This window comes from Oryctolagus cuniculus, chromosome 2, assembly GCF_051225735.1.
Source record: "Oryctolagus cuniculus isolate XC-2025 breed Fujian yellow rabbit chromosome 2, ASM5122573v1, whole genome shotgun sequence".
Classification (NCBI taxonomy): Eukaryota; Metazoa; Chordata; class Mammalia; order Lagomorpha; family Leporidae; genus Oryctolagus; species Oryctolagus cuniculus.
This window is the reverse complement of record NC_142868.1, coordinates 65514878-65520133: the sequence shown is the minus strand read 5'-3', so window position 1 is coordinate 65520133 and position 5256 is coordinate 65514878. Positions and strand designations below refer to the sequence as shown.

Below are 5256 nucleotides of genomic sequence, written 5' to 3'. Positions count from 1 at the left end.
ACAACTCAGGAGCGCTCCAGGGTTGGGGGAGGCACCTTGCGTTGGTGGTGGGGTCACAAAGGCGAATGAGTCACTGTCTCTGCCTTTAGGGAGCTTTCTGTATAGTACGTATGAACAAAGACACATTTTTAAAGGTAAACGAAATATTCCTAAGCGTCAAATGAAAGCTCCAGGTGTCTAAGGGGTGGGGGAGGGGGGAGGAGCTATGTTCTGGATCCTGAAGGAAAGCTTGGGGTTGGCCAGAGCAAAGGAACACTGAGAACAAAGGCTGAGAGGGAGACGTGGACTGGCGCTGTGAAGGGCACAGCTGCTACCTGCCCGCTGTTTGATCTCAGGTGAGTTACTGAGCCTTTCTGAGTCTTGGTTGCTCATCTATAACAGGAGACGATGGGGAGACTCCCTCGCAGGGCTGCTGTGATGAGATGACAAGTTGCCTAGCTCCTTGTGGGCGTCACATGCACAGTACTGCTCCTAACTGTAGATGGTCTTTATTAGATTAAGCGCGTGTGTTGATGAGAGTTTTGAGTTGGGAGACAACAATGAGAAAGAAAACACACATATGGAACATTTGCAAGAGAAGAATCGTTGATGAAGTATGTGGTCTTGAATGGTCATACTTTTCTTTGTGCGTGTCTTGCCACACTATTTGCCAGCCGTCAATTCATCGAGTCTTCATGGTGTCTAGGTCTGCAAACCTAGTTGCCCTCTTTCTAGATTGTTGAAAGTGGGCTGACGAAATATAATGTGTATGTGTTGCTGTCCCCCTTTTCTTTTTTTAATATTATATAATGCCACTTTTTTTTTTAAAAGAATCATTTATTTATTTGAAAGGTAGAGTTACAGAGGCAGAGGCAGAGAGAGAGGTCCTGCATCCGCTGGTTCACTCCCCAAATGGCCGCTATGGTCAGAGCTGGGCCAATCGGAACCCTGGAGTCAGGAGCTTCTTCTGGATCTCCCATGCTGATGCAGGGGCCCAAGGACTTGGGCCATCTTCCACTGCTTTCCCAGAAGGTGAGTGCAGCAGACGGGGCTTGAACCAGCGCCCATATGGGATGCCAGCACTGCAGGTGGCGGCTTTACCTGCTATGCCACAGCAGTGGCTCTTGTTGTCCCCCTTTTCTGATAACAGTTCCACGACTTCCCTGGGATTCTTTTTTTTTTTTTTTTCGGCCCCGGGATTCTACTCTCCTTCCCCTCACACATTGTTCATGGTCTGTGTGGGGCTGGTCCCAATCCCTAGACCCTGGGGACCCATCAGCTAGGCCGGCCACTTACACTGGTTGTGAGACTTTGGCAGGAGCACCTAGGTCAAGAATGTGCTTGTGCATAGGATGCATCCAGTATAGAACACAGAGTGTAATTCTGCAGTTGCTGGCAGTTACTGAGCCCAGAAATGGGGAGAGAGCAAGTCCCAAGTACCTGCTTGGTGCCAGGTGCAAAGATTCAATAGCGAACAAGTCTCTGCTTTTGTTATGCTCTGGTGAGGAAAACATCAAGGTATATAGAGGGTGTTTGGCACAGCTGCTAAGTCACCACTTAGAATACCAGTGTTCCATATCACAGTGTCTGGATGGAGTCCTGGTTCCTCTGCCTTTTTTTTTTTTTTTTTTTAAGACATTTTCCTGAGAGGCAGTTACAGACAGAGCGGGGTCTTCCATCTGCTTGTTCACTCCCCAAATGGCCACAAGGCCGGAGCTGGGCCATTCCGAAGCCAGGACCCAGGGACTTCTTCCGATCTCCCATGTGGGTACAGGGGCCCAAGCACATGAGCCATCTTCTGCTTTCCCAGGTTATAGCTGGATCAGAAGTGGAGCAGCCGGGACTCGAACCGGCACCCATATGGGATGCCAGCACTGCAGACAGCGGCTTTACCCACTATGCTACAGCACAGGCCTCTCCTCTGCTTTCAATCCAGCTCCTTACTAATGTGCATGCTAGGAGGTAGCAGATGATGGTTCAAGTGCTTGGGTCACTACCATCCACAACAGAGACCCTGGATGGAGTGCCTGCTTCCTGGTTTCACATGGCTGTTGCAGGCATCTGGGGAGTGAACCAGCCGATAGACTATCTTTTTCTTTCACCTTTCAAATAAAATGAACAAATTAAAAAATTTTAAAAAGATAGATATAGGTGGGTAGGAGGATGGGCTTATCGATAGACAATGTCTGGCCATGGCAGATTTTATAACGGGAAAAAGAGCAGAGTAAGAACAGCATGGGGCGGGGCTGTTTTAGAGAGTGTGGTTAATGAATCAATGAATCCTTTTTTGTTTAAGCCTGTTTAAGTTCGATTTCTGTACTTTGCATCCAAAACAAGTCTTACCTGATAATGTATAATATAAATTTCACAACTATATTTCAGTCAAAAGTCAGTGAACTATGAATAAGGGACTGAAATTCTCAGGGTCTAGGACCTGGATGCATTTCTGACCACTTCTTTTGTGCAAGGAAGTCATGCCAGTATTTTCTTGTTCTAGGTGAAAATTAGAATGGTGATAGAACAGCGAATTCATGGACAAAATCTAGTTGCAGGGACTGGCATTGTGGTGTAGTGGGTTGGGCTGCCACCTGCAATGCTGGCAACCAATATGGGTGCTGGTTTGAGTCCTGGCAGCTCCACTTGTGATCCAGCTCCCTGCTAATGCCCATAGGAAAGCAGCAGAGGATAGCTCCATGTGTTTCGAACCCTACACCTATGTGGGAGACATGGAGGAAGTTCCTGGCTCTCAGCTTTGACCCAGCCCAGCCCTGGCCATTGCTGCCATTTGAGGAACAAACCAGTGGATGGAAGATCTCTCTCTGTATTTCTCCCTCTCTCTCTTTGTAATTCTGCCTTTCAAGTAAAATGAATTAAATCCTGTTGCAAAATCGAATGCATGGTGTGACTCGATCTTTCGTAAAAACAACTTGTTTTTTGTTGAGTGCAGGGGAAACGTGGGCAATGAAGACAAGTCGGCCAGTGGAAGAGGAATGGAGAATGAGAAACTTTACTAGCAACCACGCAAGTACAAAGCAAAGCAACAGGGGTAGCTTCTTTTGCTCCAGAGATTATCACTGGTGGAAAGGTGACCCACACCCATGTTAGCGGGGGAAATGGATGATCTCTACACCTTGGTGGGAGTCGATTACTGAAACTTGGTGGAAAGTGTCAGCATTTATTAAACGTGTTTAAATGCCTATGCCTTTCTTTCTTTCTTTTTTTTAAAAAGATTTATTTTATTTATTTGACAGAGTTACAGAGAGAGGTAGAGGCAGAGAGAGAGGTCTTCCATCCGCTGGTTCACTCCGCAGATGGCCACAACGGCCGGAGCTGAGCAGATCCGAAGCTAGGAGCCAGGAGCTTCTTCTGGGTCTCCCACATGGGTGCAGGGGCCCAAGGACTTGGGTCATCTTCCACTGCTATCCCAAGCCATAGCAGAGAGCTAGACTGGAAGTGGAGCCGCCAGGACTAGAACCGGCGCCCATATGGGATGCCGGCACCTCAGGCCAGGGCGTTAACCCACTGTGCCACAGTGCCGGCCCCAAAATGCCTATGCCTCAACACAGCACTTTTACGTCTAGAAATTCATCTGGCAGAAATAATTATTGTTGCTTTCTAATAGCCAATCTCACTGCCTTCTTCAGGAATGGAATCCCTGATGACGAGCTTGGCATATGGCCAACTGGATAATGACTGTGTTTCCCATCAGCCCTTATCTCTCAGTGCGATCATGGCTCTCTGGTTCTAGGCAACACCATATATGCAGAAATCGCAACTTCCAGGAAGTGTGCTCATGGCCCCTCCCAGAGACCTGCTTCTTTCTCCCTGTGGTGTGCAGAGTGCTGGCTGGAGTTCTGGCAATAAGCTTGGGCTATTAGGTATCCTGGAATGCAAGACATGAATTCAGAACCAGGCAAGAAGGAAAAAGCCTGAGCCCTGAGCCAACCCCAGGGAATGCCAACCAGTCTTACCCAATCACCCTCAGACTTCTGAATGTGAGAGAATGCAGTAGCTATCTTGGTTGAGCCACGGCTATTTGGCTTTTCTTCTTCTTCTCCCCAAAGCTAATCCTAACTAATTCCAGTGCAAGCAATTTATGTACAAGGATGTTTATTGAAGCAATATTTGAAATAACAATAAACAACAATCTGACTGCTGTGAAAGCAATGGCTGAATACTTTGTGGTCCATTTGCCTATTTAATCCAACAGACATTTTTGAGCATCTGTTCTATGCCTGGCACTATTCTAGACTTGGAAGCTGGATCAGAAATAGTGCAGCGGGGACTCAGATCGGCACTTTGCTATGGCATACCTGAATCGCAAGCAAAGGCCTAACCTGCTGCCCAGGATGCCAGTTGCCTTCTTTTCTGTAGCCTTGATGTTCTGACATTTGGGACCTTTTTATTCTGGAAAGACCATCTCCCCCAGGGCTAGCTAATTCCTAGAAAAGCAGATGACCCCCCTGGACGCTTATCTTTCATAAGCAAACTAATTTTCCTTTTTTTTAAAGATGTATTTATTTATTTGAAAGAGTTATATATAGAGAGAAGGAGAGACAGAGACAAGGACCTTCCATCTTCTGTTTCACTCCCCAGATGGCCACAATGATTGGGGCTGGGCAAGGCAGAAGAGAGGAGCTTCTTCTGGGTCTCCCACATAGGTGTAGGAGCCCAATGACTTGGGCCATCTTCCACTGCTTTCCCAGGAGCATTAGCAGGGAGTTGGATTGGAAGTGGAGCAGCTGGGACTTGAACCAGCGCCCATATGGGACACCGGTGTTACAGGCTGTGGCTTAACCTGCTGCATCATATTGCCAGCCCCAAACTGACTAATTTTCGTGCCTACCACCTACCTCCTTCAGTGAGCCACTACGTGAGTCCCTTATTGTGACACACAACCTCCACTTTGCTTTCAATCATCTCTATAGTTTAGGGAACAATGACAAGGGAATATTTGGGAAACAGAATTGCATCTGTACTGAACATGAACAGACCCATTGTTCCTTGTTAGCACTTCCTAAATAGACAGGATAACAACTATGTACAGGATTTCCATTAGTTTGTATTGTCAGGAATCTAGAGATGACTGAAAGCATAGCGGAGTTTGTGCATAGGTTACATGCAAATGCTATGCCATGTATGACAGGAACTTGAGCAGCTGTTCACTTTGGTATCTATGGGAGCTCCTTGAACCAATCACCCCTGATTACTGAGGGATGACTGTGCAGTGTGAATCCATTTTATTTTTAAAAACACTTTCTGTATGTATTTATTTAC

General features: G+C 46.8%; 1 long non-coding RNA gene across 1 annotated transcript; it reads left to right on the top strand.

Moving 5' to 3' along the window:
• The first annotated feature begins 211 nt into the window (after positions 1–211).
• Positions 212–3167, top strand: LOC138848476 (uncharacterized). Its single transcript, XR_016228923.1, has 3 exons — positions 212–335; positions 832–1011; positions 2927–3167. It is a non-coding gene; the product is annotated as an uncharacterized LOC138848476 (long non-coding RNA).
• Positions 3168–5256: the final 2089 nt, after the last annotated feature.